Source organism: Haliaeetus albicilla, chromosome 27, assembly GCF_947461875.1.
Source record: "Haliaeetus albicilla chromosome 27, bHalAlb1.1, whole genome shotgun sequence".
NCBI lineage: Eukaryota > Metazoa > Chordata > Aves > Accipitriformes > Accipitridae > Haliaeetus > Haliaeetus albicilla.
Window position 1 is genome coordinate 13,491,503 of NC_091509.1, and position 26,080 is coordinate 13,517,582.

The window sequence follows — 26,080 nt, forward strand, 5'->3', positions numbered from 1 at the left end:
TGGATCTTGAGGATATTTTGAAAAAGACAGAACTGCTGGCGCCAATTCAGTCACTCCTTCAACAAATGTTTTCTTCACCACCATAACATATATGCTATGTATCTCTCTTACAGCAAACGTAAGTACCAGGGAGGTGTGTCAAAGCACTGGAGAAGTCCCAGATTCTACAGCGCAATCCTTGCCAATCCCATCCAGGGTGATATTGAGCAGCCCAGTGGCTGCAGTAAACTATGCCAGCTGGACAGAATCCCTTCTTGGTCTTCTGCCAGCTGAGACATGGCAGAAACTGGTTGCTCCCCCCCCCCCCCGCCCAGACACTATTAATTTGAGGCTCAAAGGCAATAAGGTCTCTGTAGGGTGAGGAATGCTGTCCTCATATACCCATTCCCTGCTTCCAGGTAAGGTCTCAGCAACTTCTCGTTAGCCAGAGTCCAGCTCCTCTTGGGCTAGGTGAGCAGTGGAAAAAGTCCTGGGATCACACCCACAGACAGGCCTTTAGTTTTTAATTAGCAGGGGAAGAGGTCTAATAGGATACCAGCCTGGTCCTATGGAGAACAGCACCTTTGAAATATTGGGGGCTCGCGAAAACTAAAAGCGGGAAACCAACAAGGATAAGTTTCTCAGCAGAGAGCAAAAAATACCACCTTCGACTCCTTAAGTTAGTATTTTATTTCTGAATTGAGTCGTATGTCTTTAATTCAAGTAGTGAAATATTTTACTCATCTTTTTATATGGATGAATTAAATTATTTTTGGCAAAAGATGTAAAATATGTTGGATAGCTTTGCACTGTTTTAACATATGTTACTGCAATAGTTCAGGCATTATGAAAAATGTTGTTAATACTATGGTATTGTCCTACTTACTACCAATTTAGTAAATTGATCCAGAAATAGAAATTTTTTTCAGGAAAAGTCTTTAAATACCATGCCAAAAATGTACATCTTCCATGGGATTCAGCCTTCAAGAAAATATATACCCATCATAAATTGCCCAGGGACATTCTAAGTCCATTGTTTGCCCATGTAAAATGTTTCCTTTTTATTAGCATGGGTTTTTTCCTTATCCCTCTTCATAAGAGAGAGAGAGAGAAAAAAGAAAAAAAAATGATACAGAGCTCATTTCAAAATCCATGAAAGTTGGATACTCCCAAAATTCCAACAAGATTACAGAGAAATCTCATCTGGTAAATATTACGTTCTGTTTTTGTCTTTGCTTAAGCTTTTACACAACTTGACAGCTTGTGGTATTGTGCCACATTTCAAAGTTAAGGTTTACAAACATCTGGCTTGGGTTCAACATTCCTCTCCATATGGACCACAATGTCTCCAGCGTACATTGTTTGCCTGTGCAGAACGAGGTAGAAAATAAGAGTTTTCCTAGAGAATTATGGAAAACTCAACAAGCAAGCCCACTTTCATGATTCATTGACAACGGCCTTGATTTCAGTGCATCTTCATAAAAAAATAGCTTTTGTGCTCTTATGTGGACATTAATATTCTGTGGGAAATTTTTTTTCATCCAGGAAGATAGTCACAGTTTTAGGAAAAAAGCTATATCCTGAACTGAGATGAAAGTCTAACATGACAATTGCTGTGAGTGGGAGACACAGTTCAGGCCAAGTGAAACATTTTGTCTCAAATAGTTTTAAAATGTTTAATTTATTACTATTTTTGTAGGCGTTGAGTGACTTTTTTGTTTTAAAAAGTCAGAAAAAAATGATTTTTAATTTGGAAAATATTGGAAGAAAGCATTTTGATAATTTGGAACATTTAAAAAACTCTCTAGTGATGAAAACTTTGTTAAACTAACCTTCTTTCCAGCAAGAAAATAGCAGTTTCAGTAAGTCCACATTCCTGACAATGCAGTTGTAACAATTTCATCAACATTTTTTGAACGTAGATGTAATATGAAAGCACACTAATGGAAATATATTTATTTCACATAAGCTTGGTGTCTCTTATGCTTTGGGTCAATAGATGGATTTTTCCTGCTGCATCACTGAAACGGCTAAAATTCAATACATACCTAGGCTATTTGTACAGCTCTACACAGGTCTAGAATTTGAGTGCCCCACTATCTTCGTTGCCATGATTTGGTGAGCTTAAGTGCCGTTGTCTCCTTTTTTGTCAAGGGTAACTGAGGCACACAAATACGTGTTTTTCTTCCCGTCATACAGGAAGCTTCTGACTGAGAAGAAAACAGCAGCTGGTCTTCCAGATTTCTGAACCAGCGCTGGTGGTGCAGAAAGGAGGGCTCTCAGGTTGCTTTCGTGGATGAGACCTCACTGATGAAAAGGCTAGCTTGGTATCTGGCTTCTTTTTTTTTTTAATTTGAAACGAAGCTCCCAAAATTTCACAATGGAAAATGTGGAAGGACATAGAGCGTCCCAGCCTGAAGGACTGCTGCAGGAGGATGAAACCTGTGTACCCCCCGGAGCTGAACACTAGGGCAGCCTCCTTGGTGGGGTGCTGGAGGGCTAAGGACCTTGGAAATCTCTCTAGGTGAGCTGAGCTGACAGGTAACCAGGAGCTTGGTGAAACCAGTCGGTCTCCACTAAACTATGATACAACCTTTTTAACTGGAGTTCTTCAGTACAGTCTTTCTTCTCCAAGGGACAGTGCCAGATTACCAGCTCTGAAGATCTCCAAACATTTGACCACCATCCTGGCTTATAGGACAGCAATACGTGTTGGATGAAAGGCAAACCCATGGAGGAGATTGTTAAGTGGCTAGTAAACAAGATTTGGGTTTCAGAATCTCTGGCTTGGGAAATCTCTAGACTGCAGACTGCTGGAAAAGATCACTGTATACACACCCTGTTTCTTCAATTACACATTTCTTTAAAGGTTGGAGCTTGGATTAACAGGGAACTGAGACCTGAAAGTTCCAGCTTTTATTCTCGTGCGTGTTACAAGTGCACTGAATGATCATTACAAAATTCCTTAACCTCCCAGAGCCTGTTTGCCATCCTCTAGAATGGGATCTTTTGACTTTAAACTTCAGAGGATTAACCTTTGTAAAATAATTTTACAGGCTTTGATAAAATTTGACATTAAAAAAAAGCAAAAATAAAAAACGCTTCCTTGCAAATTCAGCAGCATGCCTGTGCTGTCTGGGCACACAGATAGGGTTTGGGACAAGAGTTATATGTACTGTGGAAATAGTCATTCTTTATTCATTTTAAAAGGTCAACACAGCTTGCCAGCATATCACTGCTGCAGCTGTTGCAGAGCTTGTTATGGCATTAGGCTGACTCGGAATGATTTCCTTCCAAAGCATTCTGGCACGGAGCACAACCCGACTCATACCCGAAGCGAGGAAACCATTACTGATGGTGCTGATGACAAGAAAGCATGCAGAATGGCCAAGGCAGGGATCCGTGTGGATTGGAAGCTGAAGAATGGAGGAGGGGTGAGAAGGAGGCATGAACCCCTTCTATCGCTGACCTGGCAGGACTTTCTTTCCACCGCAGAACTAACATACAATAGAGTAGAACACCTGCTACTAATTTGGGTGCGTGCAAGCGCTACCCATGTGAAATCTTTTGAGTTGTTCCTAGCTAAAAATTTTGTTTTCTGATGGGAATGATCACAACAACTTACATGCTGTGCAGCCTTTGGCAGAGTGCAACTGTGGGCCTTGGGCTGCTGATAGACAGGGAGCTATTCTTTCTTTCTTCCTCTTTTATTTCTTTTTTTTTTTTTTTTTTTTGATCTATGGGTGGAACCCCTGTAATTGTCAGAGGGAACTTCATACACCCTCTGATGACAGATTGAATCCTTGCAAGAATGTATCATTAAAACAAAAACATGAAAAAATTTGGGCTTCTAGCATTTCAAATGAGACTAAAGAGAAACCTCCCTAGAAGGTCTTTCTGCGGCATTGTTTTAGTGACATTACTCTGTCTCCCTCTCTCAAGAGTGAGGAAAGAATATCTTCTCCAAAGGAGATTCTTTCTGCAGCCAACACAACCCGCGTGCTGTCCCAAAGAGACCATCCTGAATGGTCCATTGTTCCAGCTCTCCCCATATGCAGATCTCCTATCTGGAAAAGCATCTGCAGCTTCAGACAGCACCTCTGTGGATCATACTTCTTCTCTCTCAGTTCTGACTTTTTCAATGGAACGTGAAAAATGCATACGGCAGTCCTGGCCCTATCTTCAAATCTCAGATTTTTTTAAGGGAGGAAGAGACCACTGTGATTACCCAAGCTGTTATCCAGCCTGATGTCCTGTATTGCACATCCCACGGTTTGCAGTCAGTGATCCAGGTGTCTAAACTAGAAAGCCAGTGGTTCAGGGAACGCATGTCACAGCAAGCCTCAATGGGCAGGACTAAACCAACATAATCTAAATTCAGCTCTCTAGAAAGTAACTATCTAGTCTAAATTACCCAAGTCTCCTTCAGCAGCCTGTGGAGAAAAGCAGGTACCTCTGTGAGGATTTCAACATCTCTCAGGACAGATTGGCTGGACTGTCTCTGAAGGTGTCTTTCTCACTGCTAACCTTTGTGGGATACTGGACAACTAGCTTAGTACAAACACAAATTTTTAAATGGCTAAAATGAGACCGGAGTCTCCCACATCTCGTGGGAGCAGGTTCCAGCAGTGGGTCGCCCTCACTGACAATATTTCATATCCGATAACCATGCTGAAATTCCCTTCACTGGGGTTTGCAGCATACCTTGTGTGAAAGATTAAGTTAATCTCTGGTGCCAGAAAAAAGGAATTTCATGGCTACCATTTAAAACTCCAGTAAGTGAAAAGGATCCATGGTTTAAGCCCAGATTAGCTGGCCTTATAGCTTCACTTGGATCTTCGTGTTTGCTATACAAACACTTCCATTTTTGCTCCTTTATTATCTTGACACAAGAGCATATTGATATATAAGAGCAAACTCCAATATCCTCCCGATTGCAATGAGTGACATAAAGCAGGGATCTCAGCAGACACTAGGCAGACCCACAGGCAGAGTGAATTGGAAGCAAATCTTTCTACAACAACCTTAATTACACATAAGAGCCAGATAAACAGTACATAGCACACCTATTTATGTATATTGCAACTAACCATTAGTAAGTTGACTATGACAGATCACGTCTTCCCATAGGTTATTTTTAATGAAAATTTCCTTTCAGCCATGAAAACCTCCGAGCCCCTGCAAATGCTTCTAAACAGCTATACAGGATTACATGTATGCGTACGCTTGTATGTATGTGCACATGGTGGATGTGTTTCAGAGGAGAGAGGACCAGTTATACATGGCCATTCTTTGGGTGCCGTATTTACTTCAGATTTGAGAGAGGAGCAGTATATTTGTAAGTGCCTGTTCACAGAATTCCCTTAACTAGGAAGCCTTTAATGCAAATACTGTAGTACACAATGACAACAGGGGATCCTCTCAAACTCTCTCAACAGAGAATTGGTTTCATTTTTTCTGTGATGATCTATACAACTGAAGTGCACAGTATTAAGTCAACCTTTCTGATGGGAAGCAGGTTGCCTTTATCACCATGAGAGCCCGTGAGCCAGCAGGATGAGTGGTATAGATTGGTTCAGTGCCAGCGAAAGCTGGGAGGGGATGGTTGGCAAATTCACTGCAGATAAGAAGGAACATGTTTTGTTAAAAACACGAGCAAGTCCCAGACCCTTAAAGCATGGTCAAGTCTGCTGGCAGATAAGCAAAGGAGGCTGTACTCAGCCACAAATGTGTTGTCCCTGCAATGGGAATCTTCACTCTCTGCCCTTGAATGTCTGTAACCAACTGCTTTCTCCACTCTACAGGGGCACTGTCATTTACCGAAAGACTTGTCTGTTTGCCATGAGTGTCAGGTGCCTGAGGGATGGTCTGTTTGCACTAAATATCGAGAGGCTGCCCTTCATAAAAATGAACAAATACTTTCTAACCTGCAGAGGGGGAGATTCACAGGAGATTCCACTGAGCAATTTGTCTGTGAGGAGTGAGACACACTCAAGGTAGAGTCTTTTGTAATGAAGAGCAGTTTTCAGAGAAAATGTAAAAAAATTGCAGATAGCTATTTATTCCTGGAGTGTGGGGGCACAAAGCAGGTATAATATCTTAGGATTACATTGCAATTAAAGGCCTGGATTTGCCACGATTCCTCCCACACATGGTACCTTACTCTGCTAGCGTCGACTTGGAAAGCAGTCTGCCTCTCAGCCAGAGCTGGGGATCCAGACTCCCCAGTGAGCATAGGCTAAAAAAACCAGAGCATCGCAACCTGATTGCTTCCCAGATGACAAATTCTGCTCTTAAAAACATTCTCTGCTTAGAGCATTGTGCAGCACTCCGATTGTGTCTATGCCAGTGTTTCAGCTTGGTGCAGCAGTGCAGCTCTGAAGTGAATCCTTCACACATCCCCATCCACCATGCATTGCTTTCAATCACAAAGTGGTTCCTCCACACCTGAATGGGATCCCTTTTGGAGGAAACTACATGAGATGCTCCAGTCCAGGTGAATGCCAAATGTGCCCCAACTTCTTGCGGAACATGAAGTCCAAATCAGTGCCTGGTCCTTCAGACCTCTTCGAACTGCATGTGACATGAGGACACCCAATCCAATCTAAATTTACTCCAGAGTAAAATCACTGACTCTTACAGAGTGGAGATGTAGGGGTGTCATGATCAGCTGCTTTGACCTACCTACCTCTCTAATTGTCTGGAATTAGTTATTAATATAGAAAGAACATACATTTGCCCCAGCACTGGTATAGGGAAAGACTGTCACTCCCTTTCCCCCACAAATCCCACTTCTGATTGATTCTTAGATGGTCTAATAAATAAGTGTTTTCTTTTTTTTTTTTTTTGATATTTGCTTTAGAAAATTGATGAGTCCTGATTTGGAGTTCTGCCCTTTGCCAGCTTTGTGCCACCAAATCTGCTAATCATCCACATCAAAAGTGAGTCAGTTCCACTTACAGTGGCCAGCTCAACAGCTTAGACCAGCACTTAACAAATAAATGACAGGGGAAGTGGAACCAAAATGGGGTAACATCCAGTCTCCACCACTCTCTTTCTGTTTGTCCTCTCTACGTAGGAAAGTGTGAAGGGACACATAGTTTGGAGATGTTCATTTTGATGACAAAGGTCTGCCTAGGCATGGAGATGCCTCTTTCCTCACCCTCGGGTAACATTTTAAAATCTAGCAAACACCCAGAAGTAGAAGGCAAAGGCAAGACCTATTCTGCAGGAGTCCAAAGCTGGCATCTCCCAGCACCTAAGTGCCAGCTGCCAGATAGTTTTGTTTTTATTAGGTTGACAGCTACACATGGGTGGGTGCCAACTTTTGTTCATTATATTTCATATTTTATAGCTTTGGTTTAGTTTGGAAAGCTGTCGGCATTTGGAACGACAGCAGCCCCTGCCCCTAAGGGACAGTCAAGGCTTTTTTTTTTCCCCTTCCCTTTTTAACTTCTCTCTCTTCTGTGACAGCTGCACTTTCTACTGGTGCTTGTTGGCTGCGCTCCTCTCTGCCCCCCCAGGGCTCTGCTCCTCTCTTGCAGCTCTGTGTTTAAGTCACATCGCGAGCAACGTTTAGCTTTGCTGCGAGAACTCCACGGCAAACAAACCAAACTCAAACAGATTGGAAAAGCAGCGTTTTGATAACACTCCACGCATGACATTGCAGCCCCAACGAGCTGTCCTTCAAACCGACCTGCTAGCTGACCCGTGCAGCAGATAGGGATCAATCCAGTAAGGTTGTTAGCCTCCACAATGGGGCAGCTTCAAAGGAAATATATGAGTTTCAGCAACTTGGCCAACTGTGTCATTCAAAGCTGCAGTAGGGAAATCTCACAAAAGGGTCAGCTATCTGCCAGGCACTGCCAGCGCTGATAGGCTGCAACATATTTGTAAGGGAATAAAGGGTCCTCACGTTACCTGGGAATTTCTTTCAGCCAGGGAATCCCTTAGTGGTGATTGATTTTGTTATTTGACTGCGTAAACATGCCCGGTGGAGCTCAGGATCATGACTGTAAGTTTCTAAGTGTCAGACGCCAATTTGAAAAGAAATACTAGCTTGCAGATTTTGTTTGCATTTCTGTATTTTAACTGTCAATGTCTTATTTTTGACTAACAAACCATTTGTAAACTGACATGGACTTTACTGTTCATAAGGACTTTCTAAAGGATAAACCTCATTCTTCACCAACAATCCGTTCAGGAATACTTTGCTCTAAATTTCTTATTCGAGTATCAAACTTTTTGCAAATTTATTAGAGAAAAATGACTAGTGGCACTATTTTGTTTGTATTTTTCAGGAAAGAGCATAACTACTGACTTTTGAGCATGCATTTAGAAATTGGATGACCTTCATACTACAGTCTGTGAAACTTTCTGTATTCTTCAAATATATTTGGCCATTACCTGACTAAAATAAGGAGGGGGGGGGGGGGGAAATCATTGTAAAAGTGGCAGAGAATAAATAATGAAGCCTTTCCAGGCAGCTCAGTGTGGATTCCCCATTTACTGCCAAGGAGGAACGCTGTCCTGGAGCATGCACTGAAGAAGTCTGCAGCTGTCAAGCTGGATCCTCAAATTCAGCACATTCGATGTTCTTTCAAATGAAAGTATTTTTGTGACTGTGAGTGAGGGGACTGCGAATTTGGAGAGAGAAATCCACAGCATCCACTCGCTGCAGCCCCTATTTATTGGTCAGATATGCAGAATCACATTACCGTGGTTTGTGAACTAGAAATCTGACAAGAGCAATTTGACTCTTGTATTTACATTTCTAGCAGTTTCATCTTGTCATTTGTGGTTTTCTTCAAATTAGAAAACAATTAAATGAAGACTCTGGCAAAGAAGTGGAGCCAGATGTAACAGTTTCTCTTTACTCTTTGTTAATAGCAGCAGCAGCAATGTAATTTAATTCTGTCAGCTCTTCAGCTGCTCAGCAGCTGAGGAGATATGTGAAGGAAGAAAAGGATCATTCTCCTAGGATGTTGGATCAGCATCCAATACTCTATCTGCCAAAAAAGAAAAGGGAAGCCCTTGAACCACGACTCTGCTGGGACTCTGAGAGCATCACCCAAACCACTCCGACCTGACACCGTTTGGAAAGGGAAGAGTCATGAGCTCAAATTACATTATCCCCAAAGTGAGCAAATAAAGCTCCCTTTATTCAATAAATAAAATACATATACCAGAAAATTCTATGGCCAAAAAGGGAATTCTTTTACATTAGTGAAATATTCATTCACAGACAACACTAATGTCATTACTTAGTCAGATACAATCCTTGAGAAACTCTATTTTGATTTCCAAAGGTACTTATTTTCACAAACACCTCAGCCATCTGACCTCTCCATGCCAGGTACACAAAATGGTAACGGATCATTTTCTACCTGCTGTAGGAGAAACTTTGCCCTCCGCCTGTAGCAAAGCTGCTTGACCACAAATCTCTGAGAACATGAAACAGAGCTTTCCTTGCGACAGTTCTCCCAGCACAAGGGAGCAGACACCAGGACACATACTGGGAAGCCTTCTCCGCCTGGAACCAGTCCTCCTTTTCCCACATCCCTGTGCATAAGTGATACAGACAGAGAGCCAAAACCTGACCCTTGATTTCTGTGAGAGCTTTGTGGGTTTCCCTGACCTGTCATCTGAAAACCAGGAATAACAGCACTGCATCAAATATTGCCAGGCTATATTTAATACTATGCCAATGATACAGTGAAATACCTTTATCACTACATAAATATCTAAATTTATAATTATTCTTGTTAGTCTGCAAAAAAATAATAGCCTTTTGCAGTATTTGAGGGAGGGGAGGCAGTTGCCTGATATTAGAGATTTAAAACCTGCAAATTCAACTGAGAATTAGTCTGAAAGGCAACTGGGTTAAAAAATTATTATCGTTACTCTGCCATACTGCAGCCTCCTGCCCCCATGAGGGCACTGCCACGCGAACTGCTGATTCTGCATTTGTCACACTTGGGTGTCAGCAACCACTGGGGTAGGGATGGGTGTGAGATGCAGGGGTTGGAGGAGCGAGAAAAATAGTATCTTAGAACAATTGAAAAAAAAGTACAACAATTACAGAGAGTAAAAAAAAAAAGAAAAGAAAAGAAAAAAATCAATTAACAAATCCCCATTGAAGTGCCATATCTGAGATGCCTGTATGCAGTGGGACTTTATTCTATTTTCTTTAACTATAAATGTCCACAAATGACTGACATAAGACAGGGTAACTCTTTACAGGGCTTGTCTTTTTTTTCTCACTGTACAAATGGGCAGCACCATTTAGCCATCCCATGAGAACAGAAATCAGGTGCCTATTTGCTCAAAGAAGTGGTGTTATAGGGTCTGAAGCTATAGTTTAGCACTGTCAAGGTCCCCAGCCTTATGAAGCTGCCTTCTGCAAGGTCTGTAGCGTCACCTTTCCCCCAGCCACAGGCTGGATGCATCTGCCTCTGGGAATGGCTGTCCATCTTTTAAAAACGGGCTTTAAGAATTAATCTTTAATAAAGTTTGGCACTTGAGCTCCAAAAGTTAAGATCAAAGGGCAATCTAAATGCTACCCTCAGGTATACAAGCACTTCTTCCATTGAATTCACCAAAGAATTTGGCCCACAGTATGTTACTCTTCCTTATACTAATTAATTTTTACAGACTAATTAGTATGCTACATTACAAGCTTGAACTAAATGCTCTAGTTTTATTTGGTTTGTGTTTTCTGGGAAGATAATTTGCTTGAAAGAGTCATATTCTAAATGGTTCTTATTAGCAACATGAACAAAAAGACCCAAATCTTGCAGCATTTATGTTGACCTTAAATGATTGACTATAAACTCTTCTGTTACTGGGATTCCCTTTCCTCTCCACAGAAGTGCTGAACTTCTTGTTAGTCTCGCACACCAGTGCCAGCTGCCTAGAAACATTTTTAATTAGTTTGTATTTTTGCGCTGGAGGAAAGAACATGGGTTGCGCTGATCACTCTCTTAAAAAGATTATAATCCTAGCAGCAAAAGAAGTTGCTTGTCTAGATAAGGATCAATGAAAATGTTGTACACGGAGACTGAGACTGGAGCCTCAAAGCTAGCAACCTGGGCTGCACAATTTGTGGTAATACTATATTTTAACAGCAACAGAAGCAATAAAGTCACAGCTTAAAGCCTCTGCTCCAACCTCCTGTTGTTCCTGCTTCAGTCAGACGCTGTCAAAGCAGAAAAGCTATGTTCCTACAGCTCCGATTCAGCGGTGGTTGCTCTTGGTAGATTTTTCTGGGCATACTGAACTTCAGCAGTTGCGTATCTTTACCCTGGGACTCACACCAAACTGGAACCAGTAGGCCAGGTAAGCTCACTTCCACTGGGGTTTCAGCAATACTGGGCTGCAGTTATTTGTCCAAATGGAAAGGAATGCATTTCTCAGGAACTAAACCAGGCATAAAAACAAACAAGACCTCTTCCACAGTCCCCTCCCCAAACAGCTATAACAGGCTTTATAGAAAACATATGATCGCTTTCCAAATTAAACTCGCAAGAACACAACTGCTGAATTGTTGGGGGTTCCCCCCCGCCCTGTATATTTTGTGCAAAACAGTTCCAGTATCAGGTAGAAGTAAATTTTTATCACTATCCCAAACAGATGCAAGAGAGCATAGTCCAGGTAACATGCACTTGAAATGACCTTATTATCCACATCAGGAAAGCGTCTACAAAACTTTTCATGGAACTGCTAGAAATTAAGCATCAGAAAAAGGAATACAACATCAACTACTGGTTTGGATTAGACTCTTCTCACCTACATCCTATATTGAATTACACAGTTCCTTAGTGTTAAAGGTACATGTAATAAAATAGAATTCAGGTGACAGTTCTGGTTTACTTTTCGTCTGACCAGCTACAAGACAATACATGCAAGTGGCTTTAGGAAAACTTTGCTTATAAACTGAAATAAACTATCCATGTGTTTTTCTGATGTCTTTGCATTCAAAACCCCAGTAGAGTTTATCCATTAACGGATGAGAAATTAGAAGAAAACCCTACGTTTTAATGTGAAGCATGTGCTTGGAAATACTTGAAAACTCAGCACTTACAATTCACAGCAATAATGCACTGAGGAATATTTCTTCTTAAAACCAAGACCCCAGTTAAGTGTTTTCAAGAACATGATCATTGTCTCCATGAAGATAACTGAGTCCTCATTATTTACAATCCCTGAAATATTCAAGATTGCTGGTATGGGGGCGAGCAGGAGGAGGTTGTTATTTACTTGAGATTTTATTTTCCAGAAGGCAAAGCACTTTTTCTAAAAAGAGATTATAAAGGACATTTTCTGGTGGGTGGGTTTTTTTGCTACCCCCCCCTTTTTTTTTTAATCATTACATTTTTAAGAAGTGTCTTCGGAAGCTAGCTAAAACTTTTCTTACTTCATAGCTTTGTCACTTTATTTCCATGGAAAAGTATTGTAGGGTTGCTTATATGGACAAGCTTTTGCTTCGATTACCAGTAAGTTTCCAGGAACCCTGGACAAAAGTAATCTTTTGCTTGAGCTAGGGAAGTAATTCCTGTTACTTACCACTGTAGTAACCTCTGCCCTGGACCTGCAATTTGTTATGTCATAGGGGGAGTTAAGGAACAAAACTGCTTTGGTACAGGGTGATTTAAGCCAGTGAAAATAAAAGTGGGCACTTACCTCTTGTCCTTCGGTGGGAGGTATACTGGCTGGAAGTAGGAGATGACAAGGGAAGATGGGACAGAGCTGCTTTTGCAATCAGAAGAGAAGGACATTGGTGCAAGACCTAGAAGAGGCTCACCTGCTAATGCTGTCAGAAAGACCATAGAGAGGATGAAAACACAAGAGAGACCTGAGATCACTGAATGAAGCAGAAGAATCTGGGCTAAGGGCCAACAAGAGGGAGGATCACCTGGTGGGGAGGGCCACACCTGCAGCATTAAACTAATAGGCTCAGCAGAATAAAAAAAAAAAAAGTAACAGGAAAAAAAAACAAGGGAAAAAACCAAAAAACCCCAGAATTAGTTGCAATAAGAGAAAAAGGAACTTCTAAAATTCTACTTTTTCTTTTTCTGTCCTATTTTAACTCTGGTAAGAAATTGCTAAGACCAAAATTCCTGCAGTGCTGCCAAACTTCGCCATGTTACCGAGAGCCTGGCAAAATTTTATTTCCTAAAAGAGCTCCAGTTCCTTGTCTTAAGTAACTTTGTAATGATTTAGGTTTCGTTCTTTTTTTTTCTTTTTTTTTTTTTTTTCAAAAAAAACCAAAGTGTAAGATGTTTCACAGTGTCACTGTGGTTGAAAAAGATTTAAAAATGCATGTGCTGAAGGCCTGGAACCCATAAGCAAAACCAAAGAATTTGAATGCTTTTTAGAAATAATAAATCTGTGAGTGTTAATCAAGTCTCATGGGTTTTCAGACTGGGTTAACAACCAGTGTATGTAGGTTGGTGATGCTATAGATCATCATGGAGTAGTCACATATGATGTTGAGGATTTGATATACAAGAAAACTTTACTACACTGTCCAGCTGGTGATCTTTACACTCTCCCTTTTTAATTCTTCTGTCAAGACTTTTCCCCAGCATCCAGAAGCAACAATAACTATATTATCCCCATTTTCCCATTATCAGCCTATCCCAGCCCTCCATTACTTCAGATGATAGAAAGCAGAGTATACAATAGAGTAATTTCTTTCTCTACTGATGGAATAACATCAGTATGGATAGTAAGAAAGCCAAGTCTGATATACCAACCTCCACCCTCCAAGGCTGGGCTGGAAGAGAACAACAGAGACAAATTAAGGAAGGTTTGGGGAAAAGTGTGATCTCGCAGGATCAGTTGGAAATGCTGAGAACTCAAAACGAGTCTTCTGCAGAGGTATTTTGCCTAACTGCTAAGAATTGGAGATCTTGTCTCTTAACTGAATTAAGTTTCTTCCAACCTGTATTACCCCTCGCAGGGCTTTACTCTAGGTCTCTTTCCTTGTTTCAGCATCCCTCTGCTGCTCTTCCCGCTCACCAGCCCTCCTCTAAAACCTGCTTCTGAGGGATGCTTGACCCTAAAACTGAGGACTTTTCCAGCTTACCTGACCTTTGAGAAAAGCAACTAATATGAATGAAAAAAACCCCACACAGCTCTTCACTTTTGACAGCCTAACTTAAAGAATATGAAGCCCTGGAAGACAAAAGGTATCAGAAGGTCTCTGCAGCCCACTGGCTCCTGTTGGTAAATACCTATTATCTTACCAGCTGGAGGACAGTCCCCATGCCACATCTTCCCCTTTCCATCACTGTTGCATAATACAGCTTCATTTCATTTCTGAAAGAAGTTTGTTTACCAAGAGGAAAGGCAAAAAGAATATGTTTTGTCACCTCTATGCTAAACCTATTGTCTCCTTCCTAAAAGCAATCATCTTTAGATATTAAAATGGCATGATCTGGGTATTGCATAGCATTTCTTCTAATCTGCCTGCATTGCCAATTCAGTTCACAGATTGCATTCATTCTCCTTTGAAAAGCTTACATTGTTGAGTCAGAACTTTCCTAAGAAATAGCATTTGCTCACATCAGCCTCGCGTTAGCAAGGACAAAGTCAAGAACAGAGCAGGGACGGTGCTTTATAAGGAAGACAGGAGAGTCAGGGAGTCAGGAGCTAGTTATGACATCTTTTGGAACAGTTCAGATTAAAAGGCAGAAATACACCAAAGGTTTTTTTTTTCTTCTAGTCATGAAATAATAACAGCAAGAAAGGCATAGAGTGCAAGTCACACTTAAACACAATGATGGATAATGTACTCTTCCCTGGAAAACAAGAACAAATAAGTCAGATCTTTTCCCAGCCTGTGTCCCAATCTCTTTGGTCCCACCCTGAATTCTGCTTTTCAGACCTACCTCTGAAAGGGGCAAACCCCAAACTTCCAGCCCCAAATACAAGAATTTTTGGGCATTCCAAGTTCTCATACCAGCTAAAGCTTGTGAATCAGTATGAAACGTCAGCCCACTCTCCAGGCAAGGAAAGCATCCCTTGAGCCGGCTCCTCCGCTCACCAATTCCCATGAACACTAAGAACACTGTGAAAGCACGAGATGTACGTGTGTATGTACATCTCTGTGTGCATGTATCTAGCCAGCCAGCTGAGCTTCTTACAATTGGCCTGTCCACTGACCAAATCCTATCTTTTTGTTGAGTTCTTTGTTTTGGAGGCACAGAGGTAAAAAATGCAACATGGTACACAACTTCCCTTTCCAAATCTTCCCTGAGGCAGGTGAACCCTTCCACTTGGCTTTATTTTTGCCTGCAGTTCAAACAAAATTTCCCATACAATCCAGGCAGACGTCTCAGTTCCAGGTCCGCATTAAAGCTTTGCTAGGGAAGCAGAGAGCAAGGGCAATGGCACTGGAGTGCTTGAAGGAAGCAATTCAGAGACATCACTCTCTATCAATGCAGGCTACCAACACCAGCGTAAAAGATGTCATGCTGCATGGGTCACCCATCTAACCCTAGAGAAGGTGTTAATAAAGATACATTTTTAATTTTGCACACAGTAAGATCATACAGGGCTCACAAAGCAGCAGAAATGTACCTATAACTCTTATGTGTATTTCCAGACAAATGATGCAGCTTTCTTTATGACATCAATTTATTTTTCACTTTGCAATTACGTAAAAACAGCAATAACATGGGAAGAGAGATGATGTGACGGATCCTGGTGCTGAATTATTCATTGCCCTTCAGCTGCTGACTTCACATCAGACAGCTCCCAATGCACCTCGCATAAATCACACTGGATCTTTTTTGCCACAGCCACTCTAAGATCCTATCCTGTGCTTTTCCACCTAAATACCATAGGATAATGGTCTTCTTTCAAGGAGGGGATGTGCATACATTGATTGGAAGGGAGGTCTGTGTCCTGCAATCATTGATGTTTGGTGAGGAGGTAATGTAATGCACTGAAAAAGAAGTGTCAGATGCATAGGCTTTCTATAGAAAAGAACTTATTTTATATACCTATATATATGTCTGGTGTTATAGTGAGGAATATATGCATATAATTTGGTATACTTAATGTTCAATATCTGCTAAGCTGTATTACCTCACAGACCTGTGTCTCATGAAGACAGCAATATTATAAGACATTTGGGGAGAACAGAGCAATTAATTTCATTGTCTCTGTTTTGCATGTATTTATTTAATTATTTGCAGTATTCACTTCCTAGCACTTGGGCTTAATCAGATGAACTTCAGTTCCACTTTGGGGTAAAGTGCTCAGGGTTTGCCGCATCGCAGAACACCCACAATAAAAATTACAAACTGCAAAGGAACATGCCAACCTCAATGAACATTCAGAAGAAATTTTGTGCATGCCATGCCCTACACTGGTTTCCAGACCAGTGAAGGGTTAAGCAGTGTGTTTCATTCCTACTTTCCAGGCCCTTGGGCTTGTTAATCATTGCTGACTGTGAACTCTTCAGGGATTTGGATTTTTACTACCCTGCCTGCACAGGGTCTATTGCAGTGGGATGCCTTCTCACTTGCTCCATAAGTGCTATCACCTACACTATGGTGAATAGTAAAAATATCATTCTTAAGACATTTCCATCTTTCAACAGGCAATCTCTTCACCAACATTTTTTTTAAGGATGGCTTGGCAGGCTACTATTTTATTTTGCTGCAAAGGAACAAATGGGTAAATCTCCTTCTCCCCATTTTCCCTCAAGCTACTTCTGAGACCTCACAGAGCACAAGGGTTTTAGGAACAAGCCCAAATTACTGTGGCAGAACAAATTGAGATACCTCAGCTGAGCTATGGCCACAGTCGATATACGAGCTCTTAGCCCTTACGGCAGTTACAGGGTGGTACAACTTCCTCGAGCCTGGCATGAAAGGTGTTGAGGCAGAGCTGATACACAGGCAGTTACAGTAGCTCAGCTGACATGCAATAACATGTTAAGTCATATTTAAGGTCTCCAAGGCTTAGGATCCTCTTTTAATTCGTGTAGTACCTTATGTTGTAGCCTAGAGAACTGCCTACAGCAAAGATCATCTTTCAACCACATGGGCAATTTTGTTCTGTACGTTGCACTATAGCATTTGTGTCCACCTGCTCCAGTGGTTCTCTTTTTTGACATAACATTTGCTTCGCTGAAGCTTTGTATTGGAATTTATTCCTGTTATTAGTCTTTGTTTGTAATATGGTAGCATCCATTTTGTCAGCCCTAAAGAAGTACAGACTAAAAAGAGGGTCCCTGCATGGAAGAATTTAGCCATGCTCTTGTTTACTTTAATTTGTCTGCGTATACCAGGAGCAGGAGGACGTAGAAACAACAGGATATTGCAGAACAAGAGGAAAAGCAGTGAATCTTCAATAAGACCTTTTCTGTCACAGACTAACTTTAGTTTTCAGGAGAGTCTGGGATGAGCATAGCTAATAAGGCCTGTTTTACCATAATATTTGATATATTTTACGATTTCATAGCTCATATATGACCATCGCAAGTGATATCTCATAAATATGTATGAAAAATATATGCAACATCAACATAAAGTCAACTGTCAATATTAGCACAACTTTTCTCTTTGTTTCTTCTTTTTAGTAAATAGCAGACACTGAGATACAGAGCAAATAAGGGACTTGGGGAAGAGGGAGGCTATAGCAAACCTAGAACTAGGTTCCAGGTCTCTCAAGTCCCAGCCTAAGGCATAAACTAAGAGGGAATATTCATGTGCATAACCATTTGCAGGATCAGGGCCTGCAACTGTAATCCAACTTGGATGTAATCCAGCTTGGATGAAATTTAATTTACTCATGAGATCTCAGTTAAAAAATGCTGGTTTCATGAAAATATAACATTACTATTGATTTTTTTTAAGCTGTAAATTGGGCAAATACAGACGTAAATGCAAACCACAAAATACTTGAACAGATGCACAAAGGACATCCAGTCACCAGACTAAAATCATTGGAAACTTGCTTCCCCCCACCCCTTCTTTCTTTCTTTTTCTGCATTTTGTTAACATTTAGAAAAGAAGGAAATATGTATTTCTGACCTCTTTGTTAAAAATATCACAAGATTCATTAAAAGAAGTATTTGGAAACCTCAAAACTCTTCTCTATTTCCATGAATACCTGAAATCTAATGCCTCTGATTAAGCAGAAAAGGGATGAACTGTTATGTGAAGCTGACAACAATAATTGTGAACTGAAGAATGGCATGTTCATTGCAAGTAGCTGGTAATGATTTCATGCAAAGGCTTTGAGAGCTGGAGGGGGGAGCCGGGCTGAAGTTTGTTTACAGACAAAGAGAGCCTGTGGGGTGGGTGCTGGGAGCTCCCAGAAATTGCTGAGCTCCTGAAGACAATAGGAGAGATGGATTTTTCTGCTCTTGTAAGGCAACTTCCTAAGGCAAACGCTTCAAACCTGGCTGTCTACCATCAAAGACCTGTAAGCTACTCCCACTTGGATGGCATGGGGATTTTTGGTTGCTCAGAAGCACTAGCTGCAGAAAGGTTCCCTCCCTCTCATTACAAAATTGCGGCCAAAATGAAATAAAAATTATTTTCATTAAACTGTTCCTGTGTAGAATTTATCTTTCTTGCTCAAGCAAACTACAAAAACTCCAATGATGGTTTCAAAAACAGAAAGCTGTTCCATTTCTTCTAACAAAACAAAATTTTCTCCAAAAAGCATAACCATTGCTTCTGCGAAATTCTGATTAACTGAACAGTAATTTTTCCATTAAAAAACAGTTTTAATATAGAATTATTTAACCATTCCTAAAATGTACACTTCTACAAATCAAATCTATTACATCTAGGAACCTAAATATTTGGAAATCTAACCTACCTATTCAGGCTTAGAAAATAAACTGGCTTTGTTTCTTAAAATAATTGAACTGACTTTTCATTTTAAAATATTAAAATATAGCAGATTTTAGTGTTATAGGTAGTAAAATGATACAGCTACCATCAGCTTGAATGGATTATGCTGAAAACAAAATGTTTCCTTGAATGATTGAAAGATATCGATCAATAAATACACGGGTGTTATTGATGCTGTTCTCAGCACGTGCTGAAGGATCCTCTTTGAACCGAGCATGTTTTTATTCTGTAATCAACTTTTATTTATCAAACTTTCATCTTTGCAAGAAAAAAACAGAAAGAGGCTAATGATACCCCTTAACAAAGCAAAGAGGGTGCCGCAGACCACAGACCCAGGTTAAAACAGGCTGTTAAGCACTGTCGAGACATCTGCTTCTTTCTCCGGCGCTACACGGAGCGTGTTACACGGGGAACACAACTGCCTGTATAATTTACAAATCGCTCCGATTGCTTTAGCCTCCTAATATCACTAAATCTCTTTCTCCCTTCCCTTTTCACCCCCCTCCCTCTCTTTCCCTGCACTATATTTATATCTGGGAGGCTGCGTTCAAGCATTTGGAGATGATGTTTCCTGTGGAAACCTTTGAATTATTTCAACAATTTCACAGCATGTTGCTTTTCTCTTCTGTTCCTTGCTGCCTTGTTCTGGTGATTGGTACTAACAGTAACAGGAAAAATGGTAAAGAAAACAATGCCAAGACCGGCTCTGCCAGAGGAATCCTAACGCAGCACAAAGATCTGATTTCAATTAGATCTGCTCAAGGCAAAGAAATACTGCAGCGGGGGATTGATCCTCCGCTGAAGGCAGCCTCGTCGGGCTGGGGCTCCCGCCTGCGCAGGCAGAGGCCGGGCAGCGGGACGTGCCCCGCGGACCCCCCGCTTCCCCCCGCTCCGAAACCCGTCTTTCCAATCCGGTAAATAGCAACAGATTGTTTGCTGGAGTCCACTTCGCGTGAACGCTGCCAACAAACCGTGCCGTGTCTAAACTCTTTTAATATATTTAATGTGGATTCCAGAAGACAAGCGTGCTCACATATAGGTTTAGTAAAATATCTGAAGAAATCCCAAACTGCTGGGTATAAAGATAATTAATTGTGAGCCCCGATCCTTACCCAAAGAAAAAGTTTTTGTGTTGGTTTTTTTTTTCTCCTCTGAATGGAGACTATGATTTCCTGGTTTCTTTTAAATTTTTAATATTGCACTTTTTAAAACTTTCAAACTATTGATTCTTTTGCTGTAAACCCAGAGTCTCCTATGAAAGGTAATGAAGTGAGAGGCAGAATTAAGAATGCCCAGATGTGTTGTAGCACATAAGAACAGTTTACAAGGAAAATGCAAAACTGCCAGCAGACTAGCAACGGGTTAGCTGTCTATATAAATATATTGTGCAGGAAACATATAGCCAAGCCTGGCTTCTGGACTTTGGTCTGGTGCATGTAAGCTCAGCTGCTACTGCCTGTGCTGAGAAAATGAGAATATACTATTTTTATGATGGTTCAGAGCAGTTTACGCCGATCCTCAGCAAGGAAGCCATGGTTTTTTCTCGAAGCAGGGGTATATATGAAGGGCTCCTAATTACATGGAGTAGCTGGCCTGGATGTGGTGCAGGGAAGGAAAAAGGCATTTCTGTCCAGCCCGCTGTTAACCCTACCTCTTCCTCCTGGTGTTTGCAGCCCAGCACCTGCCCCCTCCCTCGGCCCCTCTCTTCACCCTCCTTTCCTCCCTCCTTACTCCTGTTTTGGGTGAGTGGGCCCCCAGGCAGATGAATTTGGATTCCTGCAAAAATCTCCTACTAAATGTAGTTCTTACTTTCTGAGCTTTCCTGCTAATTGCATAAAGCAACTTCTTGTATAAGGACAATCCTCCATAGGTTATGTTTGAAGGATCAGGCGCTCATTCACACGCGCTATTAGGTTGCAACAGAAACAGTCTGAAATATATGCAACAGAAATATACACATTCCCAGCTTTCCCTTAAATTAAATTTCCTATCCTATTCCTCATGTGGGTACGGTCATTTCTAATTTAAATTTGTTAGAAATAGACATTAATTTTAAGGAGATTTCATAAATCCCATGCCAATGTTATAAAGCAAGCATGTAAATATGTCAGTTTGCAGAAAGCCAGGCTTTAAAAAAAATATGAAAGAGCGTAACACTGCTGACATTCCCATCATATGCTGAAATTTCTGTCCAAAGCTGCTTTCTATCTCCGTGGCAAGGAACCATTTCTGAATAACAGAGATAAACAGATATGCAGAACCTCCGCGCTGTTATTTGGCAGTACGTTCAAGTCGGCCGCGAGCGGGCTGCTCTTCGCTCGGCCGCTGGCCCGTGGACCCACGGAGGGAGGTGCAGCCTCCACGCCTTGCGTGGGCTGGGCAGGCGATGGGGCTGGCATCGCCCACGGGATAACCGACCCCGAACAATTTCTCCCTCCTTTCAGACCTTTACAGCTTCGCATCACTCGCAACCGCCGCGAGGAAGGCACAGGAGAGAACGAGGGGGGCCGCTGTGTCCTTCTGCCTGCAGATGGGGGGCTGTTTGGTGCAGTGTCCTCTCCAGAGCTTTGCCCAGACACGGTTTAGATATTTAAGCTAGGAGGGATCTGTTCCTCTCCCGTGGGGGGACTTTCCACAGACTCCTAGACCTCAGAGCGCTCTCCTCCAAGAGGCTGCGCAACATAGGGATGGGAAACGGGGCTGTAACGCACTCGGGCAGCTTTAAAACCCTCTGCTGCACAGAGTGAAGGGGTGGGAGCACTTTGCTGTGGAAAACGAGCATTAAATTCAAGAAACATTGTTCTGCCACTGCAGAAAAAAATTCTCTGTAGGTCGGTCTAGGCATGTTTGATGCTTATATCCTTTCTGCACGGGCAGGCCAGGGTGTGGGGAGCCCGGGGGGGTGTTGCAGCACAGTAGGTGCTATGGGGGGGTGAGTGCCTGAACCTGCTCCAGCCTTCCTGATACTCTGCGGGATGCAGCTCCCGTTGGGCAGTGCTTGGAGACAGCAGGGAAAAGAGGTACCGTAACATTTCTCCTTTAAAACTTGGGGAAAGTTGAGCTTGTCCAGAAAGAGCCCTTCTGCTGTCCAACTTTGGTTCCCTTATTTACAGAGCAACATTTATTTCTATTGCCTTCTGCCTGTCGCTATTTATAATATAGGAAAGGGTTTTTCACACAAAATGCCAGGGAAAAGTTTTCCTGGGCTGCTCAGCCTGTCGCACAAGGGCTGCTTTGTGTCCCTTGCTAAGAGCTTGCCATTTGGGGAAGCTGTAGGTCTGTAAGAAACAACAACAAAAAAATTACAGGAGAATGTGCTTAACATTTTGTTGCAGTCTTTGAAAATCTTTACGAGAAGCTGAGTATTTGGAGCAGATAACCCAGCCATGCATAGACCCAGCTGTGATTTCTTTTCAACATATTACTCTAATTTTCACCTTTCCTATTGATTTGCAGGGTACCACCTCTTCAAACCCCAGACAAATTGATCCTCTGAGTAACATCTCTGCACACTATTAATCTTTTTCTCACATTTGATGTTCCACATTACTGGACACAGGACACACACTATGACTCAAGTGTTAATCAACTAATACCTGAAAATTAGGCTTGTGTCTACTGTATAAACATTGACAGACTATCCATCAGCTGCCTGAGTGAATAAATGAATTTTGCCTTTGTTGCATGCATGGTAGCACTCTGTGGCCTGGAATATTTACTGGGCTTGGAGGACATCATCCAGCGAGGCCAATGGGCAGCCACCTGTGCAGGATGGGGTACAGGTGAGGGGGAGGGCTGCGGACACCCACTTACCCCAGCAGACCACATCACTTCCAATTACAGCAACAGGCTTTTCTCAGTGTATTTTGGAGGAAAAAGGAGTGGAAATCCATTGGCCAGATGGGCTAAGGCCAATCCATAGATGTCCCAGGCTACTGGCCAACTGAGGTCCCAGAAGGAAAATGGAAATACTTAAACTGTCATATGCACCATACCTGATTTTACTGCACATTAGCTGAGTGCTGGATGTTTGCCTCCAGTGCAAAAGGTCCTGAACTTGCACCACTATCAAACCCTATTTCAACGCTTCCTGACAGGCAATGAGGCACTGTTAGCAATGCAAAATCCTGGACGTGGCTCCATCTTTTTTTTTTTTTTTCTTTTTTTTTTTCCTCCCTCTGTAACCATTGAAACAGATGGTTATTTCTTCCTAGGAGTTGGTAGAGCAATCTGATTGCAATGTCTGATTGTGATCGTTGCTGACTCTGACACCCTCCTGGCAGGCTCCTCTCTTCTGTTACGTCAACTTCCATTTAACAAAAAAGAAAGGGGGACAAGAGGACAGGCACAGCTGAAAAGCGGCGAGTTTGGGTCCCTGCTCGGGCCAGGCCAGGCTGCCAGGCTGTAGCAGAAGCAGAGCAGATCAATGGCCCCCACCCTCGGCACATGAAAAGGGCCAGAAAGATTCTGACTGAGTTTTATAAAAGGCGGTCAAAGCTTAGCTGCAGCATTGTTTCTGGGTAGGACAAAACTGCTTGAATCATCTTTGTTCTGTTTTTTTGTTGGTTTTTTTTTAAGTGGCTTTCTTGGAAGAAGAAATTTATCCAGGGAGGGTCTCTTGTGACAACTTCCTGAAAGCATCTAAAAAATCTGGGAAATTAAACATATGAGGTTATTTGGCAACTAAAATGTGAAACATTGTATCTACAGAAATTAAGCTGTTGGGTTTTTGATGGATGCCTGAAAGCTTTGGGAGAAAAATTCCAATGAAAAAACAACCTTTGCTAGTAACAAAAATAATTTCCTCCTTTCCTCCTCACCAGGAGAGATTAATTCACTTACATTCCCCTCTCAGGCTGGAATTCTTCATGCTCCATCTTTTTCTAATAGTAATTTTAATTTTTTTATTTTTTTTTTTTTTTTCAAAGCAGGGCAGCAGGGCAGAGGCCCCATGGTAAACAAGGAGGGAGGTAGGCTGAAAGGGTCCACACTGAAAAGGGTTGGTGGAAGAGCATGTAAGGGCAAGTTGGGCTCCATAGGTCAGACTCAATCACTATAGCTGCTAATGGGGTGAAAGAGAAGCATCTCCAACTCAGGTCTTTGATGGGGCTAAGTCACTCTGGAGCTGCCAATCTCTCTCCTGACTTTGCAGGAACCACAGCATAACTGTGTCCTTAATACAGGTACCTCAGTTACAGCACTAAAGGTGGGACAAGTGGCTTTCTGTACTTGCTAGTTTATGACTGCATCTCCCCATGACAGTGGTTCCCTTCCTGCGCTTTGTCTCTTCACTTCAGCACGTTAGCTCAGTCTTCACTGACGCCTCCAATCAATATGGGAATACAAATAACAACAAAATAAAAACATCTCAGCGGCAGGTAAAGAATAACAGCAATATTAAAAAGCCTAAAAAAACCCAACTGCAAAGAAAACAAGATACTTTCTCATATCTATTTTTACAGACACGTGCACACATACAAGACTGAATATTCCAGCTAAAATGGCTCCATGAAGACACTAAATGTGTTAAATATTTAAGCTCTTAGAAGTCCGCACAATTCACACTCCAGATCAGCCAAAGATGGACGTGCGGGACATAAAGGATGCAAGCATTTAATCTAGGTATGGCTCATGCAATTACTCTATGAGAAAGCACATGTAGCTTATATATTTCAGAGGAGCCTAATTTTTCCACAGATGATGTCTCAAGCTCTAAACCCACTGCATCTAAAACAGCTCTGCAGGTCCCTAATCCTGTTTTCTGCTACCTGGCAGATAATCCTGTTATTTGCTACCTATCTGCTGTGCCCTGGGTCAGACAGCTCTGCACCTGAGTGCATTGGACAGTCTCCTGGAAGAGGAGACATGGATCTGAATCACTCAAAAAGGGCGTTGACTCTTATTCCCCCAGGGGAATATATAAACCCAGGGAGTGCTGTCACCTTTAGGTGGTGATGTAGAAGGATAATACCTACATCACCCATTTTTTTAAAAAAGAAAACCTGTGCCAGGTGAAAAGTCTCTGCATGAGTAGGCGAAGGTGCTATACTGAAGTCCAGAGATGTACCTGGGTGGTAGGAATCAAGAATCAGCCCTGTGCATAGTGTTTTTCATTAGCAAAGAATAGCCAATAAACCTGGTCAAAACTAGTTACCAACATTCCCTCCATCACGCCAAATATGAACAGAAGGGACCTAACACTCCCCAGCATCAGCTGTGGAGCCGACACTCATGTCCAGGCTGCTGGACTCCACTGAGAAACCAAGCATATGAAAACTAGACCACATCAGATTTTAGGTCTGCATCCCTTGTCGGCCCGCATGCCCAGAGTGTGCTGATCTGCATCGGTGTGAGGGGTTGATTATAACAAAACAGAAAAACTTTCTTTAAGGTCTACTTAATTGCCTGTACCTACTCTCCATGTATCCCAGAGAAGAGTTCCTGGTATCAGCTGATATGGGAGGTGAACCAGGAAAGAAAACAGGTTTCTCTCAAACTAATTCCATTAGGGCCTGGAATGACTGGGTGAAACATGAGTAAGGGAAATCATCGCAGAAACACAACAGCTGGGCTCCATGACATCACTTGCAGGAATCAAAGGAAATGAGCTTATAAGTTATGCAGAAAAAACCTTTTTTTTGTTTGTCTGGTTATAAAGTTACAGTTTGCTTTCTGAATGACAACAACAACAAAAAGCTTTGAAAAATTTGGGCCTGATATTTTGCTCTTTTAGGTAAATCGTTTTGCATTTATTGAAGCTGACAAGGAAATAAAATGCCTGAAATCTTTTCTGTTTGCTGTGCATGAAGACAAATTATTGCAGAAGAAATAGTACCACATGCTTCCAACAAAAATACAGTAGTGCACAATCTAAAAAGTTATGAAGAAAAAGGAGGATGCAATGGTTAACATCTATATTATTGTTGCTGTCATTTGTTTGCATGTTTTGACCTTATTGGATAGCTTATCAGTAACTAGTTCTTCACAGACATCATGTTTATTGTCAAGGGATATCAAATAAATGACAAATAACTGCTTTTAGAGTTCAAAGAGCAAAAAAAAGAACACAAGCCAGGGTATTTACTGCAAAGGCTTCTGCCTCATGTTTAGCTCACTCGCTTGTGTCTTACTCCACGACGTGCTTGAGTCTATAAGCCCCAGCCCAGAAGACAAATCAGAAATCAAGGAAGCATTGCAGACAGACAGACCGGCTCCTACTT